The sequence below is a fragment of the Bactrocera tryoni genome, chromosome 4 (genome assembly GCF_016617805.1).
Source record: "Bactrocera tryoni isolate S06 chromosome 4, CSIRO_BtryS06_freeze2, whole genome shotgun sequence".
Lineage (NCBI taxonomy): Eukaryota > Metazoa > Arthropoda > Insecta > Diptera > Tephritidae > Bactrocera > Bactrocera tryoni.
The window spans coordinates 4,535,585-4,554,134 of record NC_052502.1 but is presented as its reverse complement, the minus strand read 5'-3'; the positions used below and the strand labels follow the sequence as shown (position 1 = coordinate 4,554,134).

The 18,550-nt window shown below is 38.1% G+C and overlaps 1 protein-coding gene across 2 annotated transcripts in view; it reads right to left on the bottom strand.

Moving 5' to 3' along the window:
• Positions 1-18,550, bottom strand: part of LOC120773624 (thyroid receptor-interacting protein 11) — a 52,697-nt gene that overhangs the window by 22,201 nt on the left and 11,946 nt on the right. Inside the window, exon 1 of one of the 2 annotated variants that reach the window (XM_040102629.1) lies at positions 7,290-7,961. The exons of the other annotated variant lie outside the window; for it this stretch is intronic. The gene's annotated coding sequence lies outside the window, so the exon portion shown is untranslated. Of the gene's footprint in view, positions 1-7,289; positions 7,962-18,550 lie in introns of those variants that run through there. 2 annotated transcript variants of the gene reach the window in all.

Below are 18,550 nucleotides of genomic sequence, written 5' to 3'. Positions count from 1 at the left end.
CCAGCCATAAATTATACTTGAGAATTGTGAAAACAGCGTGGAGTGGGCTGAGGAAATGTAAAATTATTATTATACAGTATGGCTGGAGTTCTCGGGCGCACCTGCGTTGATTGAACGGTGGGAATTGTACTCCATATATACACACATGAATATACAAGTATCTCCATGTACATAGATATGTACAGTCATGATGTTGGAGTGCTACAAGTGTTTTTTTTTTGTTTTATTTTTTTTTTTATTTTTTGAGTTCGCAGGCACGTTTGGGTGTACAATTAGCCAAACCCGTTGCTATAATGTTAGTTTCGACACCCTAAACCCAGCACATTTGAGCAGATTAAACACATATTTACAATACACACACACACATATAAACGTGCATTGCATTGGTAGTGGTTGGTGTGAATCAGTCTAAATGTTATCTTCAAAATGGCCGACATCGAGCGTACCAAACGGTAATCACTTGACTCATACCGCTGTTACACACACACATATACATACATGTGTACATAGCTTTCCACTGGATCCGAGCATGTATTAATAACAGCACGACAAAACAGCCTATGAGTAAATATTTAATTAAGAAAAATGTGGCGTTGCATACCTGGAAATACAGCCAAGCAATCATACTCTCTATCTCGATACATATACGCGAGTGTATGTGTACTTAAATGCAAAGAGTCGCCATTTCGACGAAAATATCCAATCTATAAAAGTGTAGCTTATCTTATCGCGAAAGCAAAAGCAACAGGCAACAGGCAACAGACGACGACGCAATCTTATCTATGTACTCTCCCGAAAAAATAGGGTCGGGAAAGCAAACAAACAAGCAATATAAAAAGTGTATAAAATAAAAGTGTTTGCATTTGGAGTGTAATGGCGGCAGCTAAATGAAAGCGTGGATTTTCGAACACTCTGGTACTGGTACAGTACACACATTAGCACTTTAGGCAGCAAATAAGAACGGGAAACATTTCAAAGGGTACTTACAAAGCCGAAACTTGGTTTGAAAGTGATAAAGCTGACGAAAAAAGCAGGTCTCGTTTACGGTTTTAGCTAAAGTCTGAACTGGCAAACTCATGGCTCTTTCAGAAAATTCAAAAAAAAGCTAAATTATTTTGGCAGACGCTGGTCATGAATTCTGCTTGAGTTTATCGCAAAATTTTTTAGATAAATTATAAAATATTGTTCTTAGTGATATGGTTACCGATCTAAAGCTATATCGTTCTCGAGATCTCAAGTCTTAGTATGAGATATTTTCTCCTTGGTTTTCAGTAACAATTTTTTATCCATGCCAATCTACTAAAGTAACAAGTATGGTAATCAACGGACCATGCAGTTTCGGTGTGTCTAATAGTTGTCTGTCCTCTTCAGGCGATTTCAAAACTCCTAGGCTATTTCTATATACATATAGTCATGTAAACTAAATCTATGTAATGTAAAATCTAAAAATATTGCAGAAACTCGCTCTAAGCAAGTTGGTAGCCTTTGCCTTGCCTAAGCTCTATAAAAATGGTGGAAACTTTTATTCGAAATAGAAAATAATGTATATAATAGACTAGGGGACCCATCCACATAATAAACTTATCAATACAGTAAAAATTTTATTTACGAATAAAGGCGAAAACTTTTTTGTCGTTTTAAGCATGCAAAGGATTGTATGTACTTGAGGTTTCATTTAGAATATGTTCTTACAAATAAATTTCATTTAAAAAAATAACGAATTTAAGACTGCTTAAGTTGTCCGCTTAATAAATTGTACTTTATAAACATCAACAAAATGTGGGACCGGCCAATGTGTATGGTTAATGAAAATGCCCACTTAATAGAGCGGCCATTTAATAGAGTTTTCAGTATTTTTTTTATTTATGGATTGTTTTCACTGTCCTATCTTCTAAGTTGGTTCGAACTGGACACAGTGTGCTAAATTTTGCTAAAATCGGTTCAGCAGTTTAGAAGTTCATCGCGGACAAACAACGTGACACGTAATTTTTATATATAAAGATATATGTAGATATTACTACAACAAATATAAGGCACTCTTAGTTTTCGGTTTTTTAATTTACTATATAAAATGAATAACTTCTGCAGCAATTTTGAAATTCGCAATTTTATTTTTTTGGATAAGTGGCAGCTTTGTTCCAAAAAAAATTCAAATTAAAGCCATTTCCTTCGCCTAGATTTCTACAGGATTTCCATAGACTTATAGTTATATGCATCCGCAAACTTTTAATAGTAGATTTTGCCTAACAAACCTGTCTCTAATGTTTTGCTTTCAAAATATGGTATATGTACTCGTATATCACTAACAAAAGTTAGACCTCTCTTAAAAGCACAAATAAAAATAAGTGAACGTTTATCAAAAGACAGATATAGAAACAGGTAAGAGTTCATTAACGATAAGCAGAGCAATTATATTTTATAGGCAATTTCAAGTTTTTTTTTCCATTTCAATTTATGATAAAAACAAAGAAAGCTTTCAGTTTAGCAAAAATAACAAAAAAATAGCAAAAGTTAAGGGCACTTCATGTGTTTTTCGAAATTGGTGTTTTATCTGTTTGTGGCTAGATTTATTGTATGTCATATTATTATAGCAAAATACAACAAAAACTCACTGATTATTATTTTCCGCAATAAGAGGTAATTATATATTTCAATAGGGTGTGCCATATTTCATGCCGGTATGTTAAAGCGCCTAGTACTAACTTTGAAAAGAAGGACAGCTTTATAAAATTGAGATATTATAATATTATTTATACATCAAGGAGGTCATCAATGGCCAGCGAAAGGCTGACGTACTCTTTCTTTTCAAATATCTCCACAAAAAGCAGTCAAAAAAGTTAAATCGTGGCAAACTGAGTGATATGCTTTTGACAACAGATTTTTAGAAATTTTTTATATGAATGATAAACTGCCACTAAGACCTTTTCTAGCGTTAAAATTTACAACAAATGCCCCGCTTTATTTCTAAAAGAAATTTGAAAACTTTTTCTTCAAGAAATATTAACTCGCATGGATTATTTTCCAGAAATGCTGTCATTTTGTTTATCAACGAGCCTTGTCGATATGCACGTTGAGTTCACAGAACCGCACGACCATTTTCCATGCAAAGCGTCAATATATTATTATTTTATATTGGAGCTATATTACAGAAAAAAGCCATTCAAGGTTTGCTTTGCGTTGAATTGGGGTTTCTGCAGCACGTCCAAACAATAAATCGGTTGGTAAATGTTAAAGTTACTCAACTATTACATGCCGACATAGAAGATGACACACCCTGTATATGTGCAGCAACTATTATAATAATCGCCCAACACACACACACACACAGTAATGCTTATTATGAAAAAAATTTATATTTAATTATTTTTCTATAAATGCCTCCATATGCATGTTATTAAACTTAAACTATTACTCAATTGATTTATTTCAGTGGAAGTGCAGGGGACAGCCGGCAGCCGGTTTTTTCATCCCAACGCGAAATAAATAAATTTCGTTGTAATAAAAATTGCATAAACTTTAAGCGCCGCCCATTTTGTGGTCTGCCAATGTCATTGCAGGAGCGAAAATGTGCTTTTGTTGCCAAGTGTGCTACATAGCCCCACCGCCCCCCGCCGCCCACGCGCCCCAAAGTGCCACATTGAGCCTGCGGATCTCGACAATTTGCCGTCTAATTATTTCGTTCACACAAATTTCCAAACTCCGACTTATTCAAACACATATACAGGGTGTACATGTGTGTGTGTGTAGCTAAATCTTCTAATTAGGCGTAAAGACATGCAAGTCAGCGCAATTTGTACACCTGCTCAACCGGCATTTACAACAGTACATGCACACATGCACACATACCCACGTACACACTTACAATGCATGAAAAGCGGCGCGAAAAACCTTTAGTTGCTAGCTAGCAACAGACTTGCTTGCCTGCCGCTGGCTGGAGAATATAATACATCAATTTATTTAATAATTTATAAAATTTTATTATATTAAAATAAATTAATAAGATGTATGACCGCTGCCTGCTGCTGTTAATTAGATTTATTTACTAGAACAAAAGCGTTGTTCCCAAACGAGTTTGCTCAAGCGGTTCTTCGCGCTGTTCGAAAGGAACCAGGCGAGTTTGCAAATCTTGCCAAGAGTCGCCGAGTGCACTCACTTCAATACGGGGTACGTGTGTGAGTGTGCGGTTAAAGCAAAAAATTTGTTGTAAATGTTAAATGCAAGCCGTTGTAAGCTAAAAAAAAGTGGAATGAATTTTACGACTTTTATGCGCGTGCGAGCAAACTCGGCTAACTTCTTCAAGGTCAATACGAAATCAAATATCAGGCAAACAATTAAGAATAAAATATAATATATAAATAATGTATAATATATAAAAGTAATATAAAAGACTGAGGAAACCAAAAATGTATGAAAAAGTAGCCTAAACGATGCAACCCTGGTATCAAGCAAAAATATAAAATATATGAAAACGCTACTTTATTTTCAACACCGCCTTAGTTATTAGCGAAATGTCCTAATAAATCAAAATGTGTTCAAACATGAGTCAATTAATAAATTTTTCTCCACAATTCATTAATTGAAAAAATTAAGGAAATATCTGAAATATCTTTAAGGGGTTACACCAGTGTGACAATTTCAAAAAAAAATATTTTTTTGCTTTTTCAATTTTTATATTTTCAAAAATATCCTTAGAAATCGGCATGGTCGTTTATTTTATAGTTTTCGAAGTCAACGAGAAATTTACCGATCGACTTCAAATTGAAACTGAGCATTATTGAATATATTTATTATACAATGGCCTACGATCTTTTTGATTGGTTAAAAAAACGGCAAGTTTTTACCCAAAAAAACGAAACTTTTTTTTTGAACTACGCCATTTTGTTAATTTTTGATATTTTTCCAAAATCGTAGGTCATTCTATAGGAAATACCTTCAACTTTAATAACCTTTCTGAACTTTTTTGTTTCAGTTACTCATTCGGTCGGAATCATCATCAGCACGTAAAAAAGAATCTTAAAATATAGCTGAAAATATACCTTATTATGTCCAAAGAACTCCGAAACATTTCTTTAAAAAAAATTGGCTAATTTTTCATCGGTTACACTGGTATAGCCTTTTAAGGGGTTACATGGGTTTACGGGTTTCAAAAATCGAATTTTTTGAATATTTTATTAAACTCTACGACACTTCTAGAATATTGTCCTAAATTTTGAGGTTAAGTTAAGGTGAGTAATAGTTTCGGAGATACAGCCTTGAGAACTTGTGCGCCCGTGGCTAGCTAGACTAACTGCGACGTCTTTAAATTTCTTGAAAATGGGTTTTTTTGAGGTCGGTTGGTAAGATTTTTTGAGAACTACTCAACCGATTATCATGAAATTTTATTTTTTGAGATACAATTTCAGTTCAATCAAATCAATTTCTTTCATTAAAACTTTAAAAAAAACAAAAATGTCGCGAAATTTTCACTGAAATTTTATTTTTTTTTTGTAAAAATGTCTACCAGAATTCCAATTTTCAGTGTTTGTTCCTTCGTCCAAATTCTAAGTTAAGGTTTTACCTAAAACACTTTTTCACTTTAGATGATTCTGTAAGGATTTATCCCGCTAAGGCGGGTGCATCTTTTTTCCGAGGGGCCTCCGGAAAAAAATGCACCCGCGCACCCTGGCGTCGCAATGGCCGGGTTTAAAATATTTTACCAATGAGGAAAATTTTTTTGAAAAAATGCTGTTTTTTTATCCAAGGAAACCCATGTAATTAATATTTAATTTGTATTTCCTCTAGTTCGGTGGGATATCTGATGATGTGACTTCTCAAGCGTTTGAGTTTTAAACTCCCATACGCGGGAAGGAAGAAGAAAGCGCAGAGATGTTTCCACCTAGTCTTTCGGTAAGATTCTCAACCTTACAGCATGGCTGCCGATGCCAATGGCCGTTTAGAACCTTTACAACTAGGGAGAAGCTAGCGTTGCTGAGGAAAAGGCTCACTGGATCTTTTACGATCAATTTTTGGGCAAAAGGCGGATAGTAGCCCAGCGATGGTCAAGCTGGTGAAGCCCAGCTATCCTTTAGTAGAACACACGAGGAGAGGGTAGCACTGACACCTTACCATTCTACTAATAGCGGAGCTAGAGTACTTTTTCTTGTCAGTTTATCAGCTTTAAATAGGTTAGGTTAATCTGGTAGGCCAATAAGCCACGCATAGACCAGTTTGGTCCTTTGCGATACCAGATGGAGTTCAGTTGCTAAGTCCAAGAGTCGCTTGTAGAAATTTTCCACCCAAAATTTTTGAGTTTCATTGAAAAATATAAAGATTAGTTAATAATTAGCTTTCTTTCATTCAGCTACAAGTCATTCATTCCACACAATATCAGGACGATACGAACAAAAAGTAGAGTGAACTGAGACGAGAGCGTAAAAAAGAGGGCTGGTTACTCATTATCATTATTTTTTAATCCTAGAATATACAAGTTCAGTGTTACTTCTTCAGAAGCTCAAAGCATTAAAAAAAAAAATTATAAAATTCAAGGCTAATTTAAGGCTATAATAGCTTGGAAAACCAAAATATTTATGATTCCAATTTTTTACTGCTTTCAAATAATAAAATGAATATCATTCAGCTAATTGCTACGAAAAAGTCATTCTATTGGCACAGTATTTGATATAGCCAGGGATGCGCCACACCACCCCCTACCGCGCAGCTTAAACTTACTTTCTCTAATAAATATTTATGAGTAAATTCGACGATCGACGATCGCCGCTCAAAACAGACGAACTGGTTGGATGAGTACTTTTTGCAAATAATCAGAATTAATTTGTAAGAATTAGTAATTACACAAACACACACACAAACATATACTATACGAATCACTCACAGCAGCACCGACACACACAAGTACATGCATGACAGTTAATGCGCCGTCACATTAACTGCAAACACACACAAGTCTCAAATGAAATTAAAAGTGTCAGATCAGAGAGCAAAAGCGCAGCTTCAAACTTTGCTTCTTTGACCGATAAAAACCGTTTTTGCATTTCACTTTTTTTCGCTGTTGTGTGTTTTGCTTTTTCTTTTCTTTTTTCGGTGCGTGGACTCGGTCAGTTCTGAACAGTTTGACTGGGCGGCTGCTGCCAACATCAAGTGTTTGCGCGAATGACTTTACGTAACGGTAAGAGTTCATTTTCCCAGCGGTTTATGTAAGTGCTAATGCATGTAAGTACATATGTGTGTGTGTGTGTGTAATATAAATAAGATATAGCAATTAAGTGAGTGAATAAAAGAAAAGTAAGCACCTCTGAATGCGGCTGCTACCCGTTGAACCCAGATGACGTCGCGGCGGCTTGGGACAAGCGCTCGGTCAGCGCGTTTTGCGGTCCAATGTGCACAAGTTCTTGGCTTTCGTTTTTTGCTCATTTTCACTTTGGATTCTCGTTTAATTTTTGTATTTTCTGCACGAAAAGAAAACTGTCCATTCAGCAGTTGCCGAAAGTTGCGCGGCGTTGCAGTTTCGGCGCACAAATGTCGACAATCGCAATGCACTCAACACACTCGACGCCGCAAGCAACCCTGTGTGCCTGTGTGTCTGTTTGGATACGCCTCCTTTTGTATGTTGAAAAAACGACTGTAAAGTTCTCGTTTTTGCCTTCTTTTTACCTTGTAATTATAAACTTTATTTCACGCGTTCTATTTTTACTTGAGCGCAATATTATTTATATTTGCGAACTCTACTTTTGTTGCTGAAAAAACAAAGCGCGCGTTGTACTTTGCAATGCGATCAGCGATCGCGCCGGACGATCGTACGGAGCCGACAAACGCAAGCAGTTCGCTTGAATGCACTTTGCAGTCAACTAAAACGCGGCTCTAACGTTGCTCAAATACCACACAAACGGTTGGGGAAAAGTTTAACTTATTTTATGCGCACACACCACAAGTTCGAGTCTGGTAGTGAGCCGTGCGATCGGCCCGGCAACTGATCTACGAATGGCAGGGGAGTTACGCCGTGTCACATTGTGAACCCGACGCGCCAGCCACCAAACGCCACCGTCACAGCTATAGCCGATATCTGGCGCTGCGGCAACAGCAACGACAACAACACAAACACCAGCACCGCCACCACCACGACGAAGACGTCATAACGTTTATGAACGTCGTCGACTGCGATCGCATTGGTACACGAATACAACTGCAGTTGACGTCGTGGTTTTGTTATCGTTTTTTGTGTTGCTGTTGTTTTTACTATTGCTGTCATTAGAACTGTTGCTATGAATGCAGCAACGTTTAGAACTAACGTCGGCGGTGAGCAGAACGCGAGTCAACTTACCACGTTCTACATAACCAGGTACATTTCAAATGCGTTAGTCGGTTTAATATCGACGAGTAAAATCCCCACCACAACTGTTAAATATATACTTTTACGACCCTTGAATCATAGAGTCAGATCTGCGGAGCGCAAGAACATTTTCACATATTTCGACTGTTCAAAGTTAATTTTTATCTGGAAACGTTCCGGGCTCAGCTGGGAAACCCTCTAATAATATTCAGCAGCATTAAAATAGGGGTAAAATATTATGCAGGTAATAGTTGTTATAGCTTCATGCAACCACGCCGCAACATCTGGGATCTTTTGTTGTTGTAGTGCAGAATTCTGCCGAGTTTATAGTCATTAGAGGGATAAAAAATCCGGGTCCGTTCTGGCTACGTAGACCCGACTGTCGTGGGAATGGTTGTCGTTGTAACGGGTACCTAATCCCCGTTAGGATGGAAAGGACTAGCTAAGTTGTCGTCGATGTCATCCAACGTAGGCACAAGAAACATGCGGTTTCGATGGGGTCGGAGCAAAAGGAGAGGGATGTCAGATGAGTGCGGTTAGTGGGGCATGCAAGGAGGTGGCCAGTGTCATGCGGAGACTCATTGCACGCGGGACATACATATATTAGATATCTCGAGGTCTATTCTGGATAAATTAACCTGCTACAGTATCCAGAACGAAGCTGCGCAAGAGTCACTCTCGCTTCTCGCGGCAACTCGAGCCCATCGTCTGCAATGGTTGGTGGTTTGACTCCAAGTACGCCATTCACTGAAAGGAAATCGGTGAAGGTGTTGATGGCTCCACTGTGAATGGCAGTGGAAAGTTAGTTGCCTCCGAAGTTTGGTCGCGTATTGTTTGATGTCGTCGACGTAGTTGAGGAATGACTTCTTGATGCGCCTAGAAGGCGGTTTCGCTGCAAGCAGGTGACAGCAGGGATGATATGATTTCTGCGAAAGCACCCCAGCAGGAACGGTACTAAGCTTTGGTTACTTTTACGACAAAGTCGGATGATAAGTTCAATGTATTCCGACAGAAATGGGTCTTTGACATACTTAATGAGCTCAAAGGCTAACTTGCTGGAAGCAATAATTGTGAGAAGGACTGCATGGATACATTAAATTGAAGGAAAAGACTTAAGTTGGAGAGTGGTTGAAGGAAGCGCCCATTACGAAACTGTGAAAGCAGTAAGTACATATTGAAGACCCATCAGACCACCAGAACGACAAGGTAGTTTGAAATGTGCTGTTTCTTTATGACATATTAAATCAATATCATCGGTCTCTGAAAAGATGTGCAGCTTATTTTTTTAGAACTTCAAATAACCTGGATCCATTACAGAGAAGCTAACTAATGTTTGAAGTGACAGTTCGCTATATGAAACAGCAGCTCCACGATTTTATGCAACAAATGGCATCGTTGTCAGAGCATTCCAGTCACATTTTCTCTACGTCCGACTTGTGGCCATACAGAAACATAACCAACAACAAGCGTTACTAAAACGCATCCACAAATTCCCGCTTTATTTACACTTGAGTGCAGCAAGAACTACAACAACAAAACTACAAATGTACACATTTATAAAAAAAAAAGATAAAAGGTTGACTATTTAGTTTTCATTTATAACGTTTTTAAATAATTTTGTACTTTTACTTGAAAAACAAGACTACAAAGCGAAGCGCTGACGCTCCGCTCACACACGCACACACCGAAAATGTGTTTATTCTCTCGCATTTTGTTTGCCCACTCCACTCCGCTCATTTGTTTGCACACACTATTCGGTCGCCGTTAGCCGCTTGTTGCTCGTTTGCCAACTGATCGCTCAGCGCTGGATGTGCCTGGTCGCTTCAGCCGGCCTCAGGTGCGCGTAACGTCGATCGCGGCGCAACGCAGCGCAACAGGCAATACAATGAGCACCTTTTTGTCACCAACACACACACGCACACATGCAGCGCACGCACTGTTTGATTGCAGCGGTGATGGATCTCCATGCGGGCCGCACAACACCTCGACTTCTTATTGGCATAGGATTGCGCAAGTGCGTGTGCGTGTGTGTGTGGGCTTGTTTGTTTATGTCTAGCTGTGTTATATTTCCTTAGCGGCATAAACAGGCAGAGCAACATGCGTTCAAATTATTTTTTTATATTTTTTATTGCCTAAACGCTTTCTCGTTATCAGCGAAGCTATGATTGTCGCTCCGCAGCCAACGCGATAAATTGAAATCACCGAAAACGCTTGAAAACGCACCACCGAGCAGTAATTTCTGTTACTTTTGCGTATTTGGGTGCGCAAATGTGCTGGCTTTCACAAGCCGATAACAGAATGGCACGCTCAGCTGCGTTCGTCTCTCATAGCGGAGGCCAATGCGTTAAATGCTAATGTAGTGCGTCACTGCCAAGCGGTTAAATATTGTATTTCCTGCATTTTTCGTTTTTATAAAAAAATTCTCTTGAATTCATGTAAATAAAAGGAACTAGCATCACTAGATTTTTATATATAGACCATTTTCAACATAAACTTCGGTTATTTCAATGAATTTTTTTTGAGGTTTGATAATTGTGATGACCATGTCTGCTAATTTTGGATTTTAGGCAATAAAAGCAACATTCGTCATAATGGGAACAAAATTAATAAGAGACTTATAGCCTTGACAACGTTAATCCGGATTAACTGCGCACTTAATAAGATCCAAATTTGTAGGGGACAGACGGCAGCTATACGAGTTTGAAACTCTCGTAAACAGCTGATTGTCATTTTTATAATATTTGCAATGAAAATGGATAAAAGATACACATTGCGGTTGTTGGCCGAAACATATCAATACGTTATTTTTAAAACTGCATCATAACATAAAACTTCTTGTTTTATTATTGAAAATTTTAAAAACAGCTGTCAGTGGTACTTGTTTTTCATTCACAATAGAGTGAAATTGGTCATTTTTAACAATGTTGCCAACGAACATGCTGCACTCTCTACAATTTTGAGTATTAAATGGGAGTTACCAACGGAGTTATCTTCACTAACTCCTATATTAATCCGGATTAATGCAACCGTCTGTCAATACCAATAAAGGGTTATGACGGGTGATCCAAGAGGAACTTTTTTCAATAGCCTTTTTTTGACAGATCACGCTTGAATCATGTCAAGCTTTCTATCATTGCTATTTTTAATCAGCATTGTTAGGCATTTCATCATGGAAAGACTTACGCCTGAACAAAGTTTACAAATCGTTCAACATTATTACGAAAACTCAGGTTTTGTAAAGAATGTGTTTCGTGCGATTTTCTCAATTTATGGTCAACATAATCGGCCTACTGACCGTACTATTCGCAACACCAGCACCAATCCTGAGACCCGGGACTCATTATTGGATAATATTCGACCGAATCGACTACGACCCGCACGCAGTGAAGAAAATATAGCAGCCATAGCTGAGAGTATACCCAAAGACCGTGGAGATTCGATTCTTAGCCGTTCACAGCAACTTGGACTAACGTATGGAACGACTTGTACAAGAACTGAAGCAGCTCGACAAAATCCAAAAAGATCCGAAATTTTCGAGCCAAAATTTGTTCAACGATGAGGTCCATTTCTGGCTCAATATGAATGTAAAAAAAAATTACCGCACTTAGGACGAAGAGCAAACTTAACGAGATTCGAGAACTGCTATTTCGATCAGAAAAAACGACGGTTTGGTGTGGTTTGTAAGCCGATGGAATCATAGGTCCATATTTCTTCAAAAATGATGACGGTGAATGACGACATTTGGTTTCAACAAGACGGCGCCACTTACCAAACATCGTATCAATCAATGGATTTATTGAGAAAACACTTCAGTGAGCACATAATTTCACGTTTTCGGCCAATTGATTGGCCACCAAGATTGTGTGATATCATACCGTCATCCTATGGGGATATGTAAAGTCTAAATTCTATGCGCAATCCCGCTTCGATTCAGGCCGTGAAACAAAACATCACACATGCAATTCGCCAGTTACTAGTCGAAATGCTCAAACGAGCCATCTCACATTGGACTCAACGGAGGGACCATCTGAAACGTAGCTGTGGCCAACATAATGGATCGAGCCTAATGTAAAACGTTACATGGAGAATCGAACCGATCAGAATAGTAACCTATCCACCTCAGAAAATTAAAAAATCGTCTTTCAATATTCAGATGACTTTACACACATTTTTTGTGCGATCAGAGCATTAGCGAACATAGAACATTAGAGGAAACCTTATATCAGATGATCCGAGTCAACACGATAGGCAAAAATAAATATATAAAACAAATATAAAAAATACTAAGATCTACTGATATTTTGCGCATAATCCAAGTAAACTAGACATTTCAAAAATCCAAAGACCTAAATGGTAGCCTCTACACAGCCTCATCAACAAATCCCGCCTGGCTGCCGCTGTCATTATGTTCATTCACTAAGCGCACTGGTCCTCCTCCCACATTATACATTGAGTTGAGTGGAAGGTGTTCAAATTGCCATTTATACCAAATCGAAAGACATTTAACGACTAAATACTAGCTGTCTTCGATTCGCCATTTTTTCGCCCGCTTCTGCTCTCTTGTCAAAAAAATTTAACGAAAAAGCAACAAGAAAGTTATCGAGCTGAATTCGTACAACAGAATATGTGGATGTCTTATCCAGTCCTACTAAGTTTTATTTTGCATATTTTAGATCAGTTTTACTATTGTGAATGGTTCAAATGGCAAATAAAACTACAAATTTTTTTTTAGTAATTTTAAAGCAAAAGAGCTTCAATCAGTTATGAAAATTTATAGAAAACCAAAAAAAAGGTTTCAGCAACATTTTTTAATGTCAATTTTCTCTGCTGAGAAGAAACCATAACACTGTTGCCGTGCGCCGGGAGACAGTTTAGAATAGGGTAGCACCAAAAGTGTTGACCGCTGGTTTGCACATCTGGTATAGTTTGTTCGATTCGCTGGAGAGTAACGCTTGGCACATCGAAGACTGGTGCTACTATTTATTTGAGTATTTATTAACGACTGACTTGAACTTATACATACTTATATACATTCACATAAATGTTGTTTAATGCATTCAATGTTTTATACATAAGACCTTTCTTACTTAAAACTGAAATTAAAAAGTGGTTTAATACACTTTTTTTCAATGTGAAGATTTGGATCTTAAGCAGTCATGAGAAAATAAGCTGCACCAAATACATAAATAACTGCAGACCCAACGTGCAATTGTTCAAATAAACGAAGACTTGATTAAGTCACCAAATATTTACATTAAACGGAGCAGGAAGCCAACATGGAAGCCGATCGATCCGCTGCACTCGCCGAAGCGCTGAGAAGAATGAACGACGATCAGTTATAGAATTGTAGATGAGTGTTTGCGCAGTTATAACAATGTATTTATGTCGAATAACAGTTGATACGACGACGTACGCACACACATGCATACATACCACACATACATACTATGTATGAAGATGGGTACACCCATTGGCATTTGTAACAAGCGCGAGAAACATATGTATGCTAACGAACTGCCACGACGATAAATATTTAATTTCTTCAGCTGGATAGTTTGGACATTTATTTCATTTTTCTGCTATTTGCACACGTTCGATCGACGTACATACACGATTTGTACTCAAAAACATGTATCTGTGTTCAGGTATGCGCTGCAGAGCTCAACTGCATAAGCAACTGGTTAAGCACTAGTTACTAGATAGACTGTGTATGGTTAAAAATAAGGCACTATGCTGAAAATAACAGTATGTATGAATTAGCAACTAGTTACCAACTAGTTACAAAATGTACAAAGTGGATACTAGTTACCTACTAGACTCAGTTAAATAAAAAATTGAGCAAGGTTAAAAAGAAGAGTGTTCACAAATGCTTAAACTACTATGTATAGTCCAAATATGCATATGACATGAACTCCGTGTTCCCCACGAAATGAAGTACATACAGTTCTGACTGAAGCACATACTCGTAGGTACATAAAGGTAAATATGTAATTGTGTATGCATCGTTTGGTGGTACTCAAGTAGACAAAATGAGGAAGTAAACAGAAACCGACACAAGGGCCCAAACTCACATACACACACCGACGAAAGCACATCACACACACACACATAACAGTAAAGTGTAAAGTTTGAACGTCACGATGCTGAAGCTAAATCATTTAACACTTTATCGCTAAAAAGTTGAGAGACTGAATGGGAAAGAAAGAATTCACAAAAAAAACTGACAAATGTTTACGAAAACAACAAATCAAAGGAGGAAAAAGTATTTTGAAATGTTGAAACGATACGAAAATTTGCATGAAATCAACCGTCAAACTCGTCACCGAAGTGGAGCATTCAGTCGCCAACTGCAAACTGTCTCGCTGCTTCACAAGTTATTGATGTCGAATTTAGAAATTGTTCCACAGATTAATAAAACTAGCAGAGCACATGGTGGTCCAGGCAGACGATGTGTGAAAATGTTCTTAGTAGCTAAACAAATATTTAAATGTGGATGGATGTACTACTGTGAGCAAGAAACAGTAAGACTTTGTTCAAGAGTTGGCGGCCCATCCGGCATCTTTTCAAGAATAGCTTCGTGCAAACGACGCATAACACTCAAATAGTATTCCTTGTTGACAGTTTGGCGGGTCGGAAGGAATTCGAAGTGCACCACACCTCGATAATCGAAGAAAACCGTCACCATAACATTGATTTTTGACCAGCTTTGACGTAGTTTCTTCGACTTCGGCTCACTTTTGCCACGATATTCGGCTGATTGATTGTCTGTTTCCGCGTCGTTAGCATAGATCCAAGACTATTCGCAAATAAGAATACATTTCATGACTTGGTAGTCGGAAAGCATTGTTTCACAAACTTTAACTCGACTCTGTTTTTCTAAAAAAATTAGTAATTTTGGAACCAATCATGCTTTCACTTTTCTTAGGACCAAATGATCTTTCAATAGTCGATTCTCAAGCACCAATTCCTTTATTTTATTGACGTGTTGATCTTCAGTTGATTATCGTTGGCGAACGTCAATTCCGCTAGGTGATCGCAGCAGCTACGGCTCGCTTCATTTCCCAGCCCAACCAGCTGTTTTAGCTAATGAGCGCGACACCTTACGCCATGCCGATCCCTATAATCCCCAAATAAGGGATCTCAATTTGGAGATTCAGCAAATGGTAAATCAACACAAGGGGACAAAATGGATATAGACCTGAAGTCCTGCAACCTTTCCACCGATGTGAGTAAGCTCTGGACTACTGTCAAAGCTTTGTCTAATCCGAAGAGACATGATGACCGAGTTGAAATCCAATTCAATGACCATACCTCTTCGAACCCGAAAAAGTGCCCGAGCTTTTTTAGCCGGTAATTTACACTGCACTCTACGGTAGACAAAGTCAAACGATGTGTTACCCGAGGCTGCGTAAAATGCCAAACGACTGTGCACCACTTACTTTCACCGATGTGGAGGTTCTGTGTGTCATCCACAAGGCATCGTTCAAATCCATTGGCCCTGATGGAATTAACATGCTGATGTTAAAGCATCTAGGCTCGACGGGAGTAAGCTACCTTACAAGGTACCTCAAACTGTCACTGACCACTCTTCAAATATCCGATGTCCACTTCTGAAACCTGAGAAACTCGCCAATAAAAGGAAGTCCTATCGTCCGATAACTCTCCTCTCCCCAGTAGTGAAGGTCCCGACCTTTACGCAACACCTGAGCCTAGCCAACCACCAGCATGGCTTCCGAAATGTGCACAGCACCACCACAGCACTTAACGTCATAAACGCACAAATAGTTCATGGACTCAAACCTGCGAAAGGACAATCCTCGTAACGTTGGACTTCTCAAAAGCCTTTCGCACAGTTAATCAATCTACGCTCCCTCCAGGACTGAAGAGGTAGACTATGAACTACTTGAGCGGTCATCAACCAGCCGTACTATTTCGAGGGTGGTGTCCTCTCCCGTTGCCGTTTAACTTCTACATCTTGAAACTCCCGCAACTACCAAAGGGAATTTCAGTCGACTGCTTGGAAAGGAACCGCCTCCTAGGAGCTTCAAAAGGTACGAACAATACGACTACCGAAACTCCACTACATTGGACACTAGAATTTTGGTTAAATATTTAAAGTTTTGTTAACTTCAGCCTTAAGAAACTTATTGGAACTTTAACACAAATCTCTGGTAGCGCTATTTGGTACTTAACCGGTGATTTAACTGATAGTGGCGAGTTCGAATTCGGAAAAGAGTCGCCCATAATTGGTGAAATGGGCACATTATTCTCGAGTCATTATTAGATCGACATAAATTCTCGAAACATTGACAACTGTATATTTCAGGAGGCTGGCAACTTGAAATTGCTTCAGGAATTTTGAGGTAATAAAGGAGCCGTGAAATGAATTACTCCCTTTTTCGATTATAATTTCTTCATAAAAAATATTTCATTCAGATTTATATTTTATAACCGTTAGGTTTGTGCGAATATGTTTGTTTCTGATGTTCTTTTCACTGAACCGTTCTTGAGCTGAAAGTTGGCAATCGACTTATAGCCCGATTTATCGCTCGGCCGCCAACTAGCGACAAAATTGATAGCGAGAATCTAATAAAATGATCATTTACAAGAATGATTTTAAATATATCGAAGGAAACCGCAGATAGCACTGAGGTCAATAGAAAAATAATAAAAAAAAAACTATAAGGAATATATGAGGGCACTCTTTGTCACTTTTGTTGCTAATCTTTTTGCATACTACACAGCACAACAAAATTAGACAAAGGGAAATGAAATCTACTACTCACTTTGTATTTCACAAAAAAAATTTTACGTGTTTTACGCTTAGTCAGCGAATGAGAAATGAATGAAGAACGAGAGAATTTCATACTGAAAATTTTTTTTTTGAATACATATATTTATTTATGACAAATTTCGTCGTTGGCTGTATGTAATTCTAGAAGTAGGGGAAGGTGCAAATTCCCAGCAAAATACGAGCAATCGAAATGAAACGCCGAATGCAAAGCTAATTCGCTTCTGCTAACCTAAAATTATTAAACGACTTTGAAGTCTCTTCCTGCTGCGCCGTTGTAGTGTGCAAGCAAGTGTGAGTGTGTATGTGTGTGTGGAGAAATACAACATTTGTCATGTCATCAATTGCAAAAACGATTTTTGTAGTTTTTGTTGGAGTTAGCAAGCAATAGCGAAATGACTGCCATTGCTAGCAAAAACAACAATAAAATGTTGTAGTTGACGTTTGCTGATCTGAGTGATTATATGAGGAGTTATTCAGGTGACTTTGCGTTACCCAACAGACACCAGGCGTGACTGAAATATTACGGAATGTTTAGCTTTTTAGTTGCAGAAAACTTATTATTTTATTTGGATAAAGAAGGGTCAGAATCTGTCAAAATGCTTTTTGTTTCACGAGGTCGAAGAAAGACCGAGTGTAAGGACTTAATCTTATTTAGCGCTTCGCTGGATTAATCATGAATAACTTATAGCATAAGTCACATCCGACAACGATTCACAAATTATGGTAAAAGTAGGAGTATTGTGGTTGCAATTGGAAAGTTCACATGAATATTCAGCAATTACGTTCTTCTGGTAGGTAGGTTTTAACGAGCTAGTGGTTCGTTTGTATGTATAAGCTCTCTAGACTTCACACCTACACCTTACATCCAGCCAAATGTGGAGCAGCCATCATAATGGTTCGCTGCTTTTGCCAATGAAATGTAAGGCCTGCAGCATTACAAATGGAATACAATAGAACTTCCCTAACTCGAATCACCATAATCCACAAAACAACTTCGAGTTAGAGAGACTTCGAGTTATGGAAGAAATTTGTACAAAAATTGACTTCTATTGCCAACTCAAGAGTTCGAGTTATGGAGAGCTTCGAGTTATGGAATTTGCACTACATACATACATACTAATAAAAACAAAGTAACAAATGAAAGTCACACTTCTTCCGCCGGAAGCAGCGCAAGTCAATAGACTTAAATAAATATATAAATATATATATTCGAGGATCCAACAGAACAAGACACCTTTTGTTTAAATTTGTTTAAAAATATATGCACTTGCGACAATTTCTGTGACTGGAGAAAATACACACACACATGTACATATATATGTATTCGTACAAACAACAAATATTATGTTCATTAAAAGTGCGTTGTCAAGCATTTAATTTCTTCGTTTGTTGTTGTTGCTGTGCTTACCTTATTAACAGACAATTTTTCA